Source organism: Eleutherodactylus coqui, chromosome 6 (assembly GCF_035609145.1).
Source record: "Eleutherodactylus coqui strain aEleCoq1 chromosome 6, aEleCoq1.hap1, whole genome shotgun sequence".
Taxonomy (NCBI): Eukaryota; Metazoa; Chordata; class Amphibia; order Anura; family Eleutherodactylidae; genus Eleutherodactylus; species Eleutherodactylus coqui.
In genome coordinates, this window is record NC_089842.1 from 114,610,239 (window position 1) to 114,633,164 (window position 22,926).

A 22,926-nucleotide genomic window follows, 5' to 3' on the forward strand; every position below is an offset into this window, starting at 1 on the left:
CCTATATAGACAATATATCTCTTTCACTGTCCCTGCCTCACCACTACTGGCCCTGGACTATGTAAAATTACTGCAGACTGTTTCCCTCTGGACAGGATGACAGCAGTGATGTGACGGGCAATGCAGAGCCAGGAAAGAATTTTGCGCAAGCCTGCTGCAACACTTAGCTAGCTGCGTATTAATTAGGACTACTACCCCCAGCAGAGACGCAGTACACTCAGGACGGTCACAGGCAGCCCAAATAGAATGTTTTTTCCCACATTTTTTTGGAAAAGCTCACTGCCTATATAGACAGTATATCTCTTTCACTGTCCCTGCCTTACCACTACTGGCCCAGGACTATGTAAAATTACTGCAGACTGTTTCCCTCTGGACAGGATGACAGTGGTGATGTGACGGGCAACGCAGAGCCAGGAAAGAATTTTGCGCAAGCCTCCTGTAACACTTAGCTGGCTGCGTATTAATTAGGACTACTACCCCCAGCAGAGACGCAGTACACTCAGGACGGTCACAGGCAGCCCAAATAGAATGTTTTTTCCCACATTTTTTTGGAAAAGCCCACTGCCTATATAGACAGGATATCTCTTTCACTGTCCCTGCCTTACCACTACTGGCCCTGGACTATGTAAAATTACTGCAGACTGTTTCCCTCTGGACAGGATGACAGCAGTGATGTGACGGGCAATGCAGAGTCAGGAAAGAATTTTGCGCAAGCCTGCTGCAACACTTAGCTGGCTGCGTATTAATTAGGACTACTACCCCCAGCAGAGACGCAGTACACTCAGGACGGTCACAGGCAGCCGAAATAGAATGTTTTTTCCCAAATTTTTTTGGAAAAGCCCACTGCCTATATAAACAGTATATCTCTTTCACTGTCCCTGCCTTACCACTACTGGCCCTGGACTATGTAAAATTACTGCAGACTGTTTCTCTCTGGACAGGATGACAGTGGTGATGTGACGGGCAACGCAGAGCCAGGAAGGAATTTTGCGCAAGCCTGCTGCAACACTTAGCTGGCTGCGTATTAATTAGGACTACTACCCCCAGCAGAAACGCAGTACACTCAGGACGGTCACAGGCAGCCGAAATAGAATCTTTTTTCCCACATTTTTTTGGAAAAGCCCACTGCCTATATAAACAGTATATCTCTTTCACTGTCCCTGCCTTACCACTACTGGCCCTGGACTATGTAAAATTACTGCAGACTGTTTCCCTCTGGACAGGATGACAGTGGTGATGTGACGGGCAACGCAGAGCCAGGAAAGAATTTTGCGCAAGCCTGCTGCAACACTTAGCTGGCTGCGTATTAATTAGGACTACTACCCCCAGCAGAGACGCAGTACACTCAGGACGGTCACAGGCAGCCCAAATAGAATGTTTTTTCCCAAATTTTTTTGGAAAAGCCCACTGCCTATATAGACAGTATACAACTCCCTATTGTGAAGTCCCTGTGGACCCACAGCATGGGTGGGTGCCAGGAAGCCACCAGCGGTACATAAATATATCCCATTGCAGTGCCCAGCACAGCTGAGGTAATGTCATGTGTGTCTCATCGTCATCGTCCTCCTCACCCACTGAAAGCTCTTGAGACAGTTTCCGGAAGCCCCCAGCCTCATCCCCCAGACCCCGGGAACTTTCCAAAGGTTGGGCATCGGTCACGACAAACTTCTCCAGTGGGAGAGGATTCGGAACCATTGCTGCCCATTCTGGGCAGGGGCCCGAGAACAGTTCCTGGGATTCTGCCTGCTCCTCAGAATGTGTCATTGTAATGGAGTGAGAAGGCTGGGAGGAAGGAGGAGCAGCAGCCAGAGGATTCAGAGTTGCAGCAGTGGACGGCGCAGAACTCTGGGTGGTCGATTGATTGCTGGATGCACTTTCTGCCATCCACGACAGGACCTGCTCACACTGCTCATTTTCTAATAAAGGTCTACCGTGTGGACCCAATAATTGTGAGATGAATGTGGGGACGCAAGAAACGTGCCTCTCTCCTAATCCTGCAGCAGTCGGCTGCGATACACCTGGATCAGGAGCTCGGCCTGTGCCCACACCCTGACTTGGGCCTCTGCGTCCTCGCCCCCGTCCTCTAGGCCTACCCCTACCCCTCAGTATGGTGTATTACCAGTAGTGCAGAAACAGAACGCTGTAATTAAATGTGCCGCTTATTGGCCTGTGGTTGGAGGCTGACTTCGCTTACGGAACACACAGCAGAGCCAGGAAAGAATTTTGCGCAAGCCTGCTGCAAAACTTAGCTGGCTGCGTATTAATTAGGACTACTACCCCCAGCAGAGACGCAGTACACTCAGGACGGTCACAGGCAGCCCAAATAGAATGTTTTTTCCCACATTTTTTTGGAAAAGCCCACTGCCTATATAGACAATATATCTCTTTCACTGTCCCTGCCTCACCACTACTGGCCCTGGACTATGTAAAATTACTGCAGACTGTTTCCCTCTGGACAGGATGACAGCAGTGATGTGACGGGCAATGCAGAGCCAGGAAAGAATTTTGCGCAAGCCTGCTGCAACACTTAGCTGGCTGCGTATTAATTAGGACTACTACCCCCAGCAGAGACGCAGTACACTCAGGACGGTCACAGGCAGCCCAAATAGAATGTTTTTTCCCACATTTTTTTGGAAAAGCTCACTGCCTATATAGACAGTATATCTCTTTCACTGTCCCTGCCTTACCACTACTGGCCCAGGACTATGTAAAATTACTGCAGACTGTTTCCCTCTGGACAGGATGACAGTGGTGATGTGACGGGCAACGCAGAGCCAGGAAAGAATTTTGCGCAAGCCTCCTGTAACACTTAGCTGGCTGCGTATTAATTAGGACTACTACCCCCAGCAGAGACGCAGTACACTCAGGACGGTCACAGGCAGCCCAAATAGAATGTTTTTTCCCACATTTTTTTGGAAAAGCCCACTGCCTATATAGACAGTATATCTCTTTCACTGTCCCTGCCTTACCACTACTGGCCCTGGACTATGTAAAATTACTGCAGACTGTTTCCCTCTGGACAGGATGACAGTGGTGATGTGACGGGCAACGCAGAGCCAGGAAAGAATTTTGCGCAAGCCTGCTGCAACACTTAGCTGGCTGCGTATTAATTAGAACTACTACCCCCAGCAGAAACGCAGAACACTCAGGACGGTCACAGGCAGCCGAAATAGAATGTTTTTTCCCAATTTTTTTTGGAAAAGCCCACTGCCTATATAAACAGTATATCTCTTTCACTGTCCCTGCCTTACCACTACTGGCCCTGGACTATGTAAAATTACTGCAGACTGTTTCCCTCTGGACAGGTTGACAGCGGTGATGTGATGGGCAACGCAGAGCCAGGAAAGAATTTTGCGTAAGCCTGCTGCAACACTTAGCTGGCTGCGTATTAATTAGGACTATTACCCCCAGCAGAGACGCAGTACACTCAGGACGGTCACAGGCAGCCCAAATAGAATGTTGTTTCCCAAATTTTTTTGGAAAAGCCCACTGCCTATATAGACAGTATACAACTCCTTATTGTGAAGTCCCTGTGAACCCACAGCATGGGTGGGTGCCAGGAAGCCACCGGCGGTACATAAATATATCCCATTGCAGTGCCCAGCACAGCTGAGGTAATGTCATGTGTGTCTCATCGTCATCGTCCTCCTCACCCACTGAAAGCTCTTGAGACAGTTGCCGGAAGCCCCCAGCCTCATACCCCAGGCCCTGGGAACTTTCCAAAGGTTGGGCATCGGTCACAACAAACTTCTCCAGTGGGAGAGAATTCGGAACCATTGCTGCCCATTCTGGGCAGGGGCCCGAGAGCAGTTCCTGGGAGTCTGCCTGCTCCTCAGAATGTGTCATTGTAATGGAGTGAGAAGGCTGGGAGGAAGGAGAAGCAGCAGCCAGAGGATTCAGAGTTGCAGCAGTGGACGGCGCAGAACTCTGGGTGGTCGATTGATTGCTGGATGCAGTTTCTGCCATCCACGACAGGACCTGCTCACACTGCTCATTTTCTAATAAAGGTCTACCGTGTGGACCCATTAATTGTGAGATGAATGTGGGGACGCAAGAAACGTGCCTCTCTCCTAATCCTGCAGCAGTCGGCTGCGATACACCTGGATCAGGAGCTCGGCCTGTGCCCACACTCTGACTTGAGCCTCCGCGTCCTCGCCCACGTCCTCTAGGCCTACCCCTACCCCTCAGCATGGTGTATTACCAGTAGTGCAGAAACAGAACGCTGTAATTAAATGTGCCGCTTATTGGCCTGTGGTTGGAGGCTGACTTCGCTTACGGAACACACAGCAGAGCCAGGAAAGAATTTTGCGCAAACTTGCTGCAACACTTAGCTGGCTGCGTATTAATTAGGACTACTACCCCCAGCAGAGACGCAGTACACTCAGGACGGTCACAGGCAGCCCAAATAGAATGTTTTTTTCCCACATTTTTTTGGAAAAGCCCACTGCCTATATAGACAGTGTATCTCTTTCACTGTCCCTGCCTTACCACTACTGGCCCTGGACTAGGTAAAATTACTGCAGACTGTTTCCCTCTGGACAGGATGACAGCGGTGATGTGACGGGCATAGCAGAGCCAGGAAGGAATTTTGCGCAAGCCTCCTGTAACACTTAGCTGGCTGCGTATTAATTAGGACTACTACCCCCAGCAGAAACGCAGTACACTCAGGACGGTCACAGGCAGCCGAAATAGAATGTTTTTTCCCAAATTTTTTTGGAAAAGCCCACTGCCTATATAAACAGTATATCTCTTTCACTGTCCCTGCCTTACCACTACTGGCCCTGGACTATGTAAAATTACTGCAGACTGTTTCCCTCTGGACAGGATGACAGTGGTGATGTGACGGGCAACGCAGAGCCAGGAAAGAATTTTGCGCAAGCCTGCTGCAACACTTAGCTGGCTGCGTATTAATTAGGACTACTACCCCCAGCAGAGACGCAGTACACTCAGGACGGTCACAGGCAGCCCAAATAGAATGTTTTTTCCCACATTTTTTTGGAAAAGCCCACTGCCTATATAGACAATATATCTCTTTCACTGTCCCTGCCTCACCACTACTGGCCCTGGACTATGTAAAATTACTGCAGACTGTTTCCCTCTGGACAGGATGACAGCAGTGATGTGACGGGCAATGCAGAGCCAGGAAAGAATTTTGCGCAAGCCTGCTGCAACACTTAGCTGGCTGCGTATTAATTAGGACTACTACCCCCAGCAGAGACGCAGTACACTCAGGACGGTCACAGGCAGCCCAAATAGAATGTTTTTTCCCACATTTTTTTGGAAAAGCCCACTGCCTATATAGACAATATATCTCTTTCACTGTCCCTGCCTCACCACTACTGGCCCTGGACTATGTAAAATTACTGCAGACTGTTTCCCTCTGGACAGGTTGACAGCGGTGATGTGATGGGCAACGCAGAGCCAGGAAAGAATTTTGCGTAAGCCTGCTGCAACACTTAGCTGGCTGCGTATTAATTAGGACTATTACCCCCAGCAGAGACGCAGTACACTCAGGACGGTCACAGGCAGCCCAAATAGAATGTTGTTTCCCAAATTTTTTTGGAAAAGCCCACTGCCTATATAGACAGTATACAACTCCTTATTGTGAAGTCCCTGTGAACCCACAGCATGGGTGGGTGCCAGGAAGCCACCGGCGGTACATAAATATATCCCATTGCAGTGCCCAGCACAGCTGAGGTAATGTCATGTGTGTCTCATCGTCATCGTCCTCCTCACCCACTGAAAGCTCTTGAGACAGTTGCCGGAAGCCCCCAGCCTCATACCCCAGGCCCTGGGAACTTTCCAAAGGTTGGGCATCGGTCACAACAAACTTCTCCAGTGGGAGAGAATTCGGAACCATTGCTGCCCATTCTGGGCAGGGGCCCGAGAGCAGTTCCTGGGAGTCTGCCTGCTCCTCAGAATGTGTCATTGTAATGGAGTGAGAAGGCTGGGAGGAAGGAGAAGCAGCAGCCAGAGGATTCAGAGTTGCAGCAGTGGACGGCGCAGAACTCTGGGTGGTCGATTGATTGCTGGATGCAGTTTCTGCCATCCACGACAGGACCTGCTCACACTGCTCATTTTCTAATAAAGGTCTACCGTGTGGACCCATTAATTGTGAGATGAATGTGGGGACGCAAGAAACGTGCCTCTCTCCTAATCCTGCAGCAGTCGGCTGCGATACACCTGGATCAGGAGCTCGGCCTGTGCCCACACTCTGACTTGGGCCTCCGCGTCCTCGCCCACGTCCTCTAGGCCTACCCCTACCCCTCAGCATGGTGTATTACCAGTAGTGCAGAAACAGAACGCTGTAATTAAATGTGCCGCTTATTGGCCTGTGGTTGGAGGCTGACTTCGCTTACGGAACACACAGCAGAGCCAGGAAAGAATTTTGCGCAAACTTGCTGCAACACTTAGCTGGCTGCGTATTAATTAGGACTACTACCCCCAGCAGAGACGCAGTACACTCAGGACGGTCACAGGCAGCCCAAATAGAATGTTTTTTTCCCACATTTTTTTGGAAAAGCCCACTGCCTATATAGACAGTGTATCTCTTTCACTGTCCCTGCCTTACCACTACTGGCCCTGGACTAGGTAAAATTACTGCAGACTGTTTCCCTCTGGACAGGATGACAGCGGTGATGTGACGGGCATAGCAGAGCCAGGAAGGAATTTTGCGCAAGCCTCCTGTAACACTTAGCTGGCTGCGTATTAATTAGGACTACTACCCCCAGCAGAAACGCAGTACACTCAGGACGGTCACAGGCAGCCGAAATAGAATGTTTTTTCCCAAATTTTTTTGGAAAAGCCCACTGCCTATATAAACAGTATATCTCTTTCACTGTCCCTGCCTTACCACTACTGGCCCTGGACTATGTAAAATTACTGCAGACTGTTTCCCTCTGGACAGGATGACAGTGGTGATGTGACGGGCAACGCAGAGCCAGGAAAGAATTTTGCGCAAGCCTGCTGCAACACTTAGCTGGCTGCGTATTAATTAGGACTACTACCCCCAGCAGAGACGCAGTACACTCAGGACGGTCACAGGCAGCCCAAATAGAATGTTTTTTCCCACATTTTTTTGGAAAAGCCCACTGCCTATATAGACAATATATCTCTTTCACTGTCCCTGCCTCACCACTACTGGCCCTGGACTATGTAAAATTACTGCAGACTGTTTCCCTCTGGACAGGATGACAGCAGTGATGTGACGGGCAATGCAGAGCCAGGAAAGAATTTTGCGCAAGCCTGCTGCAACACTTAGCTGGCTGCGTATTAATTAGGACTACTACCCCCAGCAGAGACGCAGTACAATCAGGACGGTCACAGGCAGCCCAAATAGAATGTTTTTTCCCACATTTTTTTGGAAAAGCTCACTGCCTATATAGACAGTATATCTCTTTCACTGTCCCTGCCTTACCACTACTGGCCCAGGACTATGTAAAATTACTGCAGACTGTTTCCCTCTGGACAGGATGACAGTGGTGATGTGACGGGCAACGCAGAGCCATGAAAGAATTTTGCGCAAACCTCCTGTAACACTTAGCTGGCTGCGTATTAATTAGGACTACTACCCCCAGCAGAGACGCAGTACACTCAGGACGGTCACAGGCAGCCCAAATAGAATGTTTTTTCCCACATTTTTTTGGAAAAGCCCACTGCCTATATAGACAATATATCTCTTTCACTGTCCCTGCCTCACCACTACTGGCCCTGGACTATGTAAAATTACTGCAGACTGTTTCCCTCTGGACAGGATGACAGTGGTGATGTGACGGGCAACGCAGAGCCAGGAAAGAATTTTGCGCAAGCCTGCTGCAACACTTAGCTGGCTGCGTATTAATTAGAACTACTACCCCCAGCAGAAACGCAGAACACTCAGGACGGTCACAGGCAGCCGAAATAGAATGTTTTTTCCCAATTTTTTTTGGAAAAGCCCACTGCCTATATAAACAGTATATCTCTTTCACTGTCCCTGCCTTACCACTACTGGCCCTGAACTATGTAAAATTACTGCAGACTGTTTCCCTCTGGACAGGTTGACAGCGGTGATGTGATGGGCAACGCAGAGCCAGGAAAGAATTTTGCGTAAGCCTGCTGCAACACTTAGCTGGCTGCGTATTAATTAGGACTACTACCCCCAGCAGAGACGCAGTACACTCAGGACGGTCACAGGCAGCCCAAATAGAATGTTTTTTCCCAAATTTTTTTGGAAAAGCCCACTGCCTATATAGACAGTATACAACTCCTTATTGTGAAGTCCCTGTGAACCCACAGCATGGGTGGGTGCCAGCAAGCCACCGGCGGTACATAAATATATCCCATTGCAGTGCCCAGCACAGCTGAGGTAATGTCATGTGTGTCTCATCGTCATCGTCCTCCTCACCCACTGAAAGCTCTTGAGACAGTTGCCGGAAGCCCCCAGCCTCATACCCCAGACCCTGGGAACTTTCCAAAGGTTGGGCATCGGTCACAACAAACTTCTCCAGTGGGAGAGGATTCGGAACCATTGCTGCCCATTCTGGGCAGGGGCCCGAGAGCAGTTCCTGGGAGTCTGCCTGCTCCTCAGAATGTGTCATTGTAATGGAGTGAGAAGGCTGGGAGGAAGGAGGAGCAGCAGCCAGAGGATTCAGAGTTGCAGCAGTGGACGGCGCAGAACTCTGGGTGGTCGATTGATTGCTGGATGCAGTTTCTGCCATCCACGACAGGACCTGCTCACACTGCTCATTTTCTAATAAAGGTCTACCGTGTGGACCCATTAATTGTGAGATGAATGTGGGGACGCAAGAAACGTGCCTCTCTCCTAATCCTGCAGCAGTCGGCTGCGATACACCTGGATCAGGAGCTCGGCCTGTGCCCACACTCTGACTTGGGCCTCCGCGTCCTCGCCCACGTCCTCTAGGCCTACCCCTACCCCTCAGCATGGTGTATTACCAGTAGTGCAGAAACAGAACGCTGTAATTAAATGTGCCGCTTATTGGCCTGTGGTTGGAGGCTGACTTCGCTTACGGAACACACAGCAGAGCCAGGAAAGAATTTTGCGCAAGCCTGCTGCAACACTTAGCTGGCTGCGTATTAATTAGGACTACTACCCCCAGCAGAGACGCAGTACACTCAGGACGGTCACAGGCAGCCCAAATAGAATGTTTTTTCCCACATTTTTTTGGAAAAGCCCACTGCCTATATAGACAATATATCTCTTTCACTGTCCCTGCCTCACCACTACTGGCCCTGGACTATGTAAAATTACTGCAGACTGTTTCCCTCTGGACAGGATGACAGCAGTGATGTGACGGGCAATGCAGAGCCAGGAAAGAATTTTGCGCAAGCCTGCTGCAACACTTAGCTGGCTGCGTATTAATTAGGACTACTACCCCCAGCAGAGACGCAGTACACTCAGGACGGTCACAGGCAGCCCAAATAGAATGTTTTTTCCCACATTTTTTTGGAAAAGCTCACTGCCTATATAGACAGTATATCTCTTTCACTGTCCCTGCCTTACCACTACTGGCCCAGGACTATGTAAAATTACTGCAGACTGTTTCCCTCTGGACAGGATGACAGTGGTGATGTGACGGGCAACGCAGAGCCAGGAAAGAATTTTGCGCAAGCCTCCTGTAACACTTAGCTGGCTGCGTATTAATTAGGACTACTACCCCCAGCAGAGACGCAGTACACTCAGGACGGTCACAGGCAGCCCAAATAGAATGTTTTTTCCCAAATTTTTTTGGAAAAGCCCACTGCCTATATAGACAGTATACAACTCCCTATTGTGAAGTCCCTGTGGACCCACAGCATGGGTGGGTGCCAGGAAGCCACCAGCGGTACATAAATATATCCCATTGCAGTGCCCAGCACAGCTGAGGTAATGTCATGTGTGTCTCATCGTCATCGTCCTCCTCACCCACTGAAAGCTCTTGAGACAGTTTCCGGAAGCCCCCAGCCTCATCCCCCAGACCCCGGGAACTTTCCAAAGGTTGGGCATCGGTCACGACAAACTTCTCCAGTGGGAGAGGATTCGGAACCATTGCTGCCCATTCTGGGCAGGGGCCCGAGAACAGTTCCTGGGATTCTGCCTGCTCCTCAGAATGTGTCATTGTAATGGAGTGAGAAGGCTGGGAGGAAGGAGGAGCAGCAGCCAGAGGATTCAGAGTTGCAGCAGTGGACGGCGCAGAACTCTGGGTGGTCGATTGATTGCTGGATGCACTTTCTGCCATCCACGACAGGACCTGCTCACACTGCTCATTTTCTAATAAAGGTCTACCGTGTGGACCCAATAATTGTGAGATGAATGTGGGGACGCAAGAAACGTGCCTCTCTCCTAATCCTGCAGCAGTCGGCTGCGATACACCTGGATCAGGAGCTCGGCCTGTGCCCACACCCTGACTTGGGCCTCTGCGTCCTCGCCCCCGTCCTCTAGGCCTACCCCTACCCCTCAGCATGGTGTATTACCAGTAGTGCAGAAACAGAACGCTGTAATTAAATGTGCCGCTTATTGGCCTGTGGTTGGAGGCTGACTTCGCTTACGGAACACACAGCAGAGCCAGGAAAGAATTTTGCGCAAGCATGCTGCAACACTTAGCTGGCTGCGTATTAATTAGGACTACTACCCCCAGCAGAGACGCAGTACACTCAGGACGGTCACAGGCAGCCCAAATAGAATGTTTTTTCCCACATTTTTTTGGAAAAGCCCACTGCCTATATAGACAATATATCTCTTTCACTGTCCCTGCCTCACCACTACTGGCCCTGGACTATGTAAAATTACTGCAGACTGTTTCCCTCTGGACAGGATGACAGCAGTGATGTGACGGGCAATGCAGAGCCAGGAAAGAATTTTGCGCAAGCCTGCTGCAACACTTAGCTGGCTGCGTATTAATTAGGACTACTACCCCCAGCAGAGACGCAGTACACTCAGGACGGTCACAGGCAGCCCAAATAGAATGTTTTTTCCCACATTTTTTTGGAAAAGCTCACTGCCTATATAGACAGTATATCTCTTTCACTGTCCCTGCCTTACCACTACTGGCCCAGGACTATGTAAAATTACTGCAGACTGTTTCCCTCTGGACAGGATGACAGTGGTGATGTGACGGGCAACGCAGAACCAGGAAAGAATTTTGCGCAAGCCTCCTGTAACACTTAGCTGGCTGCGTATTAATTAGGACTACTACCCCCAGCAGAGACGCAGTACACTCAGGACGGTCACAGGCAGCCCAAATAGAATGTTTTTTCCCACATTTTTTTGGAAAAGCCCACTGCCTATATAGACAGTATATCTCTTTCACTGTCCCTGCCTTACCACTACTGGCCCTGGACTATGTAAAATTACTGCAGACTGTTTCCCTCTGGACAAGATGACAGTGGTGATGTGACGGGCAACGCAGAGCCAGGAAAGAATTTTGCGCAAGCCTGCTGCAACACTTAGCTGGCTGCGTATTAATTAGAACTACTACCCCCAGCAGAAACGCAGAACACTCAGGACGGTCACAGGCAGCCGAAATAGAATGTTTTTTCCCAATTTTTTTTGGAAAAGCCCACTGCCTATATAAACAGTATATCTCTTTCACTGTCCCTGCCTTACCACTACTGGCCCTGGACTATGTAAAATTACTGCAGACTGTTTCCCTCTGGACAGGTTGACAGCGGTGATGTGATGGGCAACGCAGAGCCAGGAAAGAATTTTGCGTAAGCCTGCTGCAACACTTAGCTGGCTGCGTATTAATTAGGACTAATACCCCCAGCAGAGACGCAGTACACTCAGGACGGTCACAGGCAGCCCAAATAGAATGTTTTTTCCCAAATTTTTTTGGAAAAGCCCACTGCCTATATAGACAGTATACAACTCCTTATTGTGAAGTCCCTGTGAACCCACAGCATGGGTGGGTGCCAGGAAGCCACCGGCGGTACATAAATATATCCCATTGCAGTGCCCAGCACAGCTGAGGTAATGTCATGTGTGTCTCATCGTCCTCCTCACCCACTGAAAGCTCTTGAGACAGTTGCTGGAAGCCCCCAGCCTCATACCCCAGACCCTGGGAACTTTCCAAAGGTTGGGCATCGGTCACAACAAACTTCTCCAGTGGGAGAGGATTCGGAACCATTGCTGCCCATTCTGGGCAGGGGCCCGAGAGCAGTTCCTGGGAGTCTGCCTGCTCCTCAGAATGTGTCATTGTAATGGAGTGAGAAGGCTGGGAGGAAGGAGGAGCAGCAGCCAGAGGATTCAGAGTTGCAGCAGTGGACGGCGCAGAACTCTGGGTGGTCGATTGATTGCTGGATGCAGTTTCTGCCATCCACGACAGGACCTGCTCACACTGCTCATTTTCTAATAAAGGTCTACCGTGTGGACCCATTAATTGTGAGATGAATGTGGGGACGCAAGAAACGTGCCTCTCTCCTAATCCTGCAGCAGTCGGCTGCGATACACCTGGATCAGGAGCTCGGCCTGTGCCCACACTCTGACTTGGGCCTCCGCGTCCTCGCCCACGTCCTCTAGGCCTACCCCTACCCCTCAGCATGGTGTATTACCAGTAGTGCAGAAACAGAACGCTGTAATTAAATGTGCCGCTTATTGGCCTGTGGTTGGAGGCTGACTTCGCTTACGGAACACACAGCAGAGCCAGGAAAGAATTTTGCGCAAGCCTGCTGCAACACTTAGCTGGCTGCGTATTAATTAGGACTACTACCCCCAGCAGAGACGCAGTACACTCAGGACGGTCACAGGCAGCCCAAATAGAATGTTTTTTCCCACATTTTTTTGGAAAAGCCCACTGCCTATATAGACAATATATCTCTTTCACTGTCCCTGCCTCACCACTACTGGCCCTGGACTATGTAAAATTACTGCAGACTGTTTCCCTCTGGACAGGATGACAGCAGTGATGTGACGGGCAATGCAGAGCCAGGAAAGAATTTTGCGCAAGCCTGCTGCAACACTTAGCTAGCTGCGTATTAATTAGGACTACTACCCCCAGCAGAGACGCAGTACACTCAGGACGGTCACAGGCAGCCCAAATAGAATGTTTTTTCCCACATTTTTTTGGAAAAGCTCACTGCCTATATAGACAGTATATCTCTTTCACTGTCCCTGCCTTACCACTACTGGCCTAGGACTATGTAAAATTACTGCAGACTGTTTCCCTCTGGACAGGATGACAGTGGTGATGTGACGGGCAACGCAGAGCCAGGAAAGAATTTTGCGCAAGCCTCCTGTAACACTTAGCTGGCTGCGTATTAATTAGGACTACTACCCCCAGCAGAGACGCAGTACACTCAGGACGGTCACAGGCAGCCCAAATAGAATGTTTTTTCCCACATTTTTTTGGAAAAGCCCACTGCCTATATAGACAGGATATCTCTTTCACTGTCCCTGCCTTACCACTACTGGCCCTGGACTATGTAAAATTACTGCAGACTGTTTCCCTCTGGACAGGATGACAGCAGTGATGTGACGGGCAATGCAGAGTCAGGAAAGAATTTTGCGCAAGCCTGCTGCAACACTTAGCTGGCTGCGTATTAATTAGGACTACTACCCCCAGCAGAGACGCAGTACACTCAGGACGGTCACAGGCAGCCGAAATAGAATGTTTTTTCCCAAATTTTTTTGGAAAAGCCCACTGCCTATATAAACAGTATATCTCTTTCACTGTCCCTGCCTTACCACTACTGGCCCTGGACTATGTAAAATTACTGCAGACTGTTTCTCTCTGGACAGGATGACAGTGGTGATGTGACGGGCAACGCAGAGCCAGGAAGGAATTTTGCGCAAGCCTGCTGCAACACTTAGCTGGCTGCGTATTAATTAGGACTACTACCCCCAGCAGAAACGCAGTACACTCAGGACGGTCACAGGCAGCCGAAATAGAATCTTTTTTCCCACATTTTTTTGGAAAAGCCCACTGCCTATATAAACAGTATATCTCTTTCACTGTCCCTGCCTTACCACTACTGGCCCTGGACTATGTAAAATTACTGCAGACTGTTTCCCTCTGGACAGGATGACAGTGGTGATGTGACGGGCAACGCAGAGCCAGGAAAGAATTTTGCGCAAGCCTGCTGCAACACTTAGCTAGCTGCGTATTAATTAGGACTACTACCCCCAGCAGAGACGCAGTACACTCAGGACGGTCACAGGCAGCCCAAATAGAATGTTTTTTCCCACATTTTTTTGGAAAAGCTCACTGCCTATATAGACAGTATATCTCTTTCACTGTCCCTGCCTTACCACTACTGGCCCAGGACTATGTAAAATTACTGCAGACTGTTTCCCTCTGGACAGGATGACAGTGGTGATGTGACGGGCAACGCAGAGCCAGGAAAGAATTTTGCGCAAGCCTCCTGTAACACTTAGCTGGCTGCGTATTAATTAGGACTACTACCCCCAGCAGAGACGCAGTACACTCAGGACGGTCACAGGCAGCCCAAATAGAATGTTTTTTCCCACATTTTTTTGGAAAAGCCCACTGCCTATATAGACAGGATATCTCTTTCACTGTCCCTGCCTTACCACTACTGGCCCTGGACTATGTAAAATTACTGCAGACTGTTTCCCTCTGGACAGGATGACAGCAGTGATGTGACGGGCAATGCAGAGTCAGGAAAGAATTTTGCGCAAGCCTGCTGCAACACTTAGCTGGCTGCGTATTAATTAGGACTACTACCCCCAGCAGAGACGCAGTACACTCAGGACGGTCACAGGCAGCCAAAATAGAATGTTTTTTCCCAAATTTTTTTGGAAAAGCCCACTGCCTATATAAACAGTATATCTCTTTCACTGTCCCTGCCTTACCACTACTGGCCCTGGACTATGTAAAATTACTGCAGACTGTTTCTCTCTGGACAGGATGACAGTGGTGATGTGACGGGCAACGCAGAGCCAGGAAGGAATTTTGCGCAAGCCTGCTGCAACACTTAGCTGGCTGCGTATTAATTAGGACTACTACCCCCAGCAGAAACGCAGTACACTCAGGACGGTCACAGGCAGCCGAAATAGAATCTTTTTTCCCACATTTTTTTGGAAAAGCCCACTGCCTATATAAACAGTATATCTCTTTCACTGTCCCTGCCTTACCACTACTGGCCCTGGACTATGTAAAATTACTGCAGACTGTTTCCCTCTGGACAGGATGACAGTGGTGATGTGACGGGCAACGCAGAGCCAGGAAAGAATTTTGCGCAAGCCTGCTGCAACACTTAGCTGGCTGCGTATTAATTAGGACTACTACCCCCAGCAGAGACGCAGTACACTCAGGACGGTCACAGGCAGCCCAAATAGAATGTTTTTTCCCAAATTTTTTTGGAAAAGCCCACTGCCTATATAGACAGTATACAACTCCCTATTGTGAAGTCCCTGTGGACCCACAGCATGGGTGGGTGCCAGGAAGCCACCAGCGGTACATAAATATATCCCATTGCAGTGCCCAGCACAGCTGAGGTAATGTCATGTGTGTCTCATCGTCATCGTCCTCCTCACCCACTGAAAGCTCTTGAGACAGTTTCCGGAAGCCCCCAGCCTCATCCCCCAGACCCCGGGAACTTTCCAAAGGTTGGGCATCGGTCACGACAAACTTCTCCAGTGGGAGAGGATTCGGAACCATTGCTGCCCATTCTGGGCAGGGGCCCGAGAACAGTTCCTGGGATTCTGCCTGCTCCTCAGAATGTGTCATTGTAATGGAGTGAGAAGGCTGGGAGGAAGGAGGAGCAGCAGCCAGAGGATTCAGAGTTGCAGCAGTGGACGGCGCAGAACTCTGGGTGGTCGATTGATTGCTGGATGCACTTTCTGCCATCCACGACAGGACCTGCTCACACTGCTCATTTTCTAATAAAGGTCTACCGTGTGGACCCAATAATTGTGAGATGAATGTGGGGACACAAGAAACGTGCCTCTCTCCTAATCCTGCAGCAGTCGGCTGCGATACACCTGGATCAGGAGCTCGGCCTGTGCCCACACCCTGACTTGGGCCTCTGCGTCCTCGCCCCCGTCCTCTAGGCCTACCCCTACCCCTCAGTATGGTGTATTACCAGTAGTGCAGAAACAGAACGCTGTAATTAAATGTGCCGCTTATTGGCCTGTGGTTGGAGGCTGACTTCGCTTACGGAACACACAGCAGAGCCAGGAAAGAATTTTGCGCAAGCCTGCTGCAAAACTTAGCTGGCTGCGTATTAATTAGGACTACTACCCCCAGCAGAGACGCAGTACACTCAGGACGGTCACAGGCAGCCCAAATAGAATGTTTTTTCCCACATTTTTTTGGAAAAGCCCACTGCCTATATAGACAATATATCTCTTTCACTGTCCCTGCCTCACCACTACTGGCCCTGGACTATGTAAAATTACTGCAGACTGTTTCCCTCTGGACAGGATGACAGCAGTGATGTGACGGGCAATGCAGAGCCAGGAAAGAATTTTGCGCAAGCCTGCTGCAACACTTAGCTGGCTGCGTATTAATTAGGACTACTACCCCCAGCAGAGACGCAGTACACTCAGGACGGTCACAGGCAGCCCAAATAGAATGTTTTTTCCCACATTTTTTTGGAAAAGCTCACTGCCTATATAGACAGTATATCTCTTTCACTGTCCCTGCCTTACCACTACTGGCCCAGGACTATGTAAAATTACTGCAGACTGTTTCCCTCTGGACAGGATGACAGTGGTGATGTGACGGGCAACGCAGAGCCAGGAAAGAATTTTGCGCAAGCCTCCTGTAACACTTAGCTGGCTGCGTATTAATTAGGACTACTACCCCCAGCAGAGACGCAGTACACTCAGGACGGTCACAGGCAGCCCAAATAGAATGTTTTTTCCCACATTTTTTTGGAAAAGCCCACTGCCTATATAGACAGTATATCTCTTTCACTGTCCCTGCCTTACCACTACTGGCCCTGGACTATGTAAAATTACTGCAGACTGTTTCCCTCTGGACAGGATGACAGTGGTGATGTGACGGGCAACGCAGAGCCAGGAAAGAATTTTGCGCAAGCCTGCTGCAACACTTAGCTGGCTGCGTATTAATTAGAACTACTACCCCCAGCAGAAACGCAGAACACTCAGGACGGTCACAGGCAGCCGAAATAGAATGTTTTTTCCCAATTTTTTTTGGAAAAGCCCACTGCCTATATAAACAGTATATCTCTTTCACTGTCCCTGCCTTACCACTACTGGCCCTGGACTATGTAAAATTACTGCAGACTGTTTCCCTCTGGACAGGTTGACAGCGGTGATGTGATGGGCAACGCAGAGCCAGGAAAGAATTTTGCGTAAGCCTGCTGCAACACTTAGCTGGCTGCGTATTAATTAGGACTATTACCCCCAGCAGAGACGCAGTATACTCAGGACGGTCACAGGCAGCCCAAATAGAATGTTGTTTCCCAAATTTTTTTGGAAAAGCCCACTGCCTATATAGACAGTATACAACTCCTTATTGTGAAGTCCCTGTGAACCCACAGCATGGGTGGGTGCCAGGAAGCCACCGGCGGTACATAAATATATCCCATTGCAGTGCCCAGCACAGCTGAGGTAATGTCATGTGTGTCTCATCGTCATCGTCCTCCTCACCCACTGAAAGCTCTTGAGACAGTTGCTGGAAGCCCCCAGCCTCATACCCCAGGCCCTGGGAACTTTCCAAAGGTTGGGCATCGGTCACAACAAACTTCTCCAGTGGGAGAGAATTCGGAACCATTGCTGCCCATTCTGGGCAGGGGCCCGAGAGCAGTTCCTGGGAGTCTGCCTGCTCCTCAGAATGTGTCATTGTAATGGAGTGAGAAGGCTGGGAGGAAGGAGAAGCAGCAGCCAGAGGATTCAGAGTTGCAGCAGTGGACAGCGCAGAACTCTGGGTGGTCGATTGATTGCTGGATGCAGTTTCTGCCATCCACGACAGGACCTGCTCACACTGCTCATTTTCTAATAAAGGTCTACCGTGTGGACCCATTAATTGTGAGATGAATGTGGGGACGCAAGAAACGTGCCTCTCTCCTAATCCTGCAGCAGTCGGCTGCGATACACCTGGATCAGGAGCTCGGCCTGTGCCCACACTCTGACTTGGGCCTCCGCGTCCTCGCCCACGTCCTCTAGGCCTACCCCTACCCCTCAGCATGGTGTATTACCAGTAGTGCAGAAACAGAACGCTGTAATTAAATGTGCCGCTTATTGGCCTGTGGTTGGAGGCTGACTTCGCTTACGGAACACACAGCAGAGCCAGGAAAGAATTTTGCGCAAGCTTGCTGCAACACTTAGCTGGCTGCGTATTAATTAGGACTACTACCCCCAGCAGAGACGCAGTACACTCAGGACGGTCACAGGCAGCCCAAATAGAATGTTTTTTTCCCACATTTTTTTGGAAAAGCCCACTGCCTATATAGACAGTGTATCTCTTTCACTGTCCCTGCCTTACCACTACTGGCCCTGGACTAGGTAAAATTACTGCAGACTGTTTCCCTCTGGACAGGATGACAGCGGTGATGTGACGGGCAACGCAGAGCCAGGAAGGAATTTTGCGCAAGCCTCCTGTAACACTTAGCTGGCTGCGTATTAATTAGGACTACTACCCCCAGCAGAAACGCAGTACACTCAGGACGGTCACAGGCAGCCGAAATAGAATGTTTTTTCCCAAATTTTTTTGGAAAAGCCCACTGCCTATATAAACAGTATATCTCTTTCACTGTCCCTGCCTTACCACTACTGGCCCTGGACTATGTAAAATTACTGCAGACTGTTTCCCTCTGGACAGGATGACAGTGGTGATGTGACGGGCAACGCAGAGCCAGGAAAGAATTTTGCGCAAGCCTGCTGCAACACTTAGCTGGCTGCGTATTAATTAGGACTACTACCCCCAGCAGAAACGCAGTACACTCAGGACAGTCACAGGCAGCCCAAATACAATGTTTTTTCCCATATTTTTTTGGAAAAGCCCACTGCCTATATAGACAGTATATCTCTTTCACTGTCCCTGCCTTACCACTACTGGCCCTGGACTATGTAAAATTACTGCAGACTGTTTCCCTCTGGACAGGATGACAGCGGTGATGTGACGGGCAACGCAGAGCCAGGAAGGAATTTTTCGCAAGCCTGCTGTAACACTTAGCTGGCTGCGTATTAATTAGGACTACTACCCCCAGCAGAGACGCAGTACACTCAGGACGGTCACAGGCAGCCCAAATAGAATGTTTTTTCCCAAATTTTTTTGGAAAAGCCCACTGCCTAAATAGATAATATACTGTATCTCTTTCACTGTCCCTGCCTCACCACTACTGTCCCTGGACTACTGCACACGGTTTGATGTAGCCCTAAGAAGGACTGTTGGGGTTCTTGAAGCCTAAAATAACTCCTAACACTCTCCCTATAGCAACTCCAGCAAGACAGCACTTTCCCTGAACTATGTCAGAATGCATCTGTGCCGAGCCGTGGGAGGGGCCGATTTATATACTTGGGTGACACCTGAGCTCGCCAGCCACTCACTGCAGGGCGGTGGTATAGGGCTTGAACGTCGCAGGGGGAAGTTGTAATGCCTTCCCTGTCTTTCTATTGGCCAGAAAAGCACGCTAACGTCTCAGAGATGAAAGTGAAAGTAACTCGAACATCGCGTGGTGCTCGCCTCTAGTAACGAGCATCTCGAACACGCTAATACTCGAACGAGTATCAAGCTCGGACAAGTACGTTCGCTCATCTCTAGTAAAGATGAGTTAGTTTGTCATTTTAGTTACCGAGTCTTGTTTGCGTGTAAATGGTAGGTTGTGATTTTTGGAGAAATTCAGAACGAATGGTCTTTTGGTGTTGTTTCTTGTATGGGAGGGGGGGGGGGGGGGCGAAGTAAGGTACCAGCTAGGGTTAGGGTTGGAGTTAGTGATAAAGGTTAGGAATTAAGCTTTAGGAATTAAAGTTAGATGTCAGTAACTTCAATAGACTATGGTTAGGTTTGCGGGGAAGTGGGTTGGGTAGTTGGTAAAACAGTACAGTCAATGGGTATCAAGTTCTAGGTTTGAATTAGCTTGTTGTGCACCTACATAGTGCAGATATGTGACTAGCTAAACATAGTTATATTAATGTGAACACAATGGCTAGAACGAAAGAGTCAATCGGCAAGCAAGGGCCCGAGGGGGACAGGATTCCATCTTTATGAATCAGGAGGCCGGAGGGAAACAGCCAAGAATATTGTAAATTTTTGGTTCTGAGGGTCTCTAGCAGGGGTCTCATCTGTCTTTTCGCTAGAGTAGACGGGGCTAAGTCTTGGTAGAGTTGGATCGGAGTGTCTTTATAGGTAGACTGTCCCTTTTCTCTCAAGGCAGATAAGATTGCGTGGGTATCGTCAAAGGAGAGAAGGCCACAGATTATGTCGCGTGGTGGTTCCCCTTGTTTTGGTTTTGGGCGTACTGCTCTGTGTATCTTTTCGATTGTAATTGCATTCGCTCTCTCCTTTCCCAGCAGGTCTGAGAAGATGGCCAGTGCTATGTTTTTGAGTTCGTCTGGGACATAGGTCTCCGGCAGGCCTTTTATTCTAATATTGCGTCTCCAACTCCTATTTTCCTGGTCTTCTATTAGCACTAGGGCTCTATCAATTTGGTCCCTCTGTTGTACAATATGATCTGTAAAATTGTTTGTTCTGGTAATAACATCTGAGTACGAATTTTCAAGTTTTTCTACTCTATTGCCGATATGCAGGATTTCGGTTTTAATAACGTTAAGTTCTGAGAGGACTGGTTGGATAGCTTGTGCAAGGGCACTCTTCAGGAATTCTTTTGATATATTAGCTTTCAATGAGGTGCTCTGTTCCGTTTCATTATCACTCTCAGCTTCAGATTCTGTAGGATTGTCACCCTCATTTGAATAAGTTAGAGTCTTTTTAGCGGCTCCTGCAGGAGAATGGGCAATTCTCTTTTTTAAGTATCGCTGTAGGTCCGCTTGATTTTTAAAGGTGGAAAGGTGGCCAGGGGTCTGGCTAGTTCTTTCTTTGCCGGTCTTAACCATTATGTCGTTGTAGATATGATGTCGCTTACTCCGTAGGTCATGAGGTCTGCTTAAGGATTAGGTCATATCAGCAGCCCGGGTCCCTTTTGCTGGATAACTGTATTAGGGGGGACTCGGTGTAGTTGGAATATCCAAGAGGGTGCAAGTTGAGTGAGGAGAGTGGAGCGGAGAGCCCGGGCTGGTTGATGGATTGAGATCACGGAGGCGATATAGGGTGGTGCTGCGCTGTGGAGGGCTTTGTGGATGAAGGCAGCGAGTTTAAAATGAATTCTGTATTTAACAGGCAGCCAGTGCAGTGACTGGCACAGGGCAGAGGCGTCCGAGTAGCGTCTGGACAGGAAGATGAGCCTGGCTGCCGCATTTAGGATGGATTGGAGAGGGTAGAGTCTGGTGCAGGGGAGGCCGATCAGCAACGAGTTGCAATAATCGAGCCTGGAGTGGATGAGGGCAACAGTAAGCATTTTTAATGTGTCCACAGTGAGAAAAGAGCGGATTCTTGCGATGTTCTTGAGGTGCAGCTGACATGTTCGGTCGAGAGATTGGATGTAGGGGGTAAAAGAGAGGTCAGAATCGAATATGACCCCAAGGCAGCGGGCATGTTGTCTAGGAGTTATGGTGGCGCCACACACTGAGATGGAGGTCGGTTAGTGGAGGGTGGAAATACCAGTAACTCAGTTTTAGAGAGGTTTAGTTTTAGGTAGAGAGAGGAAATGGTGTTAGAGACAGCAGACAGACAGTCGGTGATGTTTTGGAGTAAAGGTGCAGAGATGTCACGGGAAGAGGTGTATAGCTGGGTGTCGTCAGCATACAGGTGGTATTGGAGGCAAATCTCCTATTTCTGTGTAGCTTCTTTTTGCCTCTAATGTGGCTTGTGATAGGTCGGTAAAGAAGCGCAGATCAGAATATGGGCTCGGTAAATTTTGGATTTTTCTGATTGTGTTCATGAGAGTCTCCTTAGTGCGGAAGCAATGGATTCTTGCGATTACGTCTCTGGGGTTCGCTTCTTTAGGAAATTTCGGACGCGGCAATCTGTGTGCTCTGTCTATTTTTAGATCTTGATCTGGCATGTTAGGGAGGATAGTCTGCATGAATCGTGTAATGTAGTTTGGAATTTCTGCGTTTGGTATTTTCTCGGGTATTCTTCTTATTTTAATGTTATTGCGTCTGTTCCTGTCTTCTAAATCCGTTAGTTTCAACTGTAGTTTGGTGACTTTTTCTTCCAGCTCGTAATGGGCGTCAATAAGCGAATTGTGCGAGTTGACTATTTCTTCCATTTTCTTTTCACTTTTTTCTATTTTGTTGTTAATGTCCAGGACTGAAGAATTTACTTTTGAGGTCAATACCAAAATATCTGCCTGTATGGTGTCTCTCAGGGCCATTACTGCTTCTTTTATGTATATCTCAGTTACAGGTTTTTTGGAAGCTGCAAGGTTAATCAGACCTCCCTCCCCACTTTTCTCATATGAATGCTCATTTTCAATTTCATCACCCTCAGCCGTAGACATCTTCTGTCTTTGCTTTTCTGAGCTGCTAGTGGGTGATCTGTTGTTTTGTAATAGCGTGGTCAGCGCCATCTTAGATGCAGGGGCTCCCTGACTGTCATCCCCTTGTGTACTAACCTTGCTTTCTCAGGTCCCATTGGAGCTATGTCCTGCTGAGCGCTGCTAATGGCTCTGTCTGTGCCTCCGGAGGAGTTTTCTTCTGCTTCCCCATCCAGCGCTACCCAGCTGCAGACACCATGCTCCGTCTCTGGGGGATCGGGAATCAGTGTTTCATCTCCGGCTATTACTGGGGGGGGGGCGGCCGCCCGCCGCAAAGAAGGACTCCAATCTCGTTGGAGCAGGTTTGGAAGCTCTCCTCCTGGACATCACTTTCTGTTGTTACTGCCATGTATTCCTATCCAAACGCTATCTACATAACTACGTTTCTCTGAAGCTTGAATCTCTGTGGAGGTGTAGGCTTTCATAACA

At 49.1% G+C, this 22,926-nt stretch overlaps 1 protein-coding gene across 3 annotated transcripts in view; it reads left to right on the forward strand.

Moving 5' to 3' along the window:
• LOC136632488 (nicotinamide N-methyltransferase-like) overlaps window positions 1-22,926 on the forward strand; it is a 103,196-nt gene that overhangs the window by 43,571 nt on the left and 36,699 nt on the right. The gene's annotated exons all lie outside the window — the stretch shown is intronic.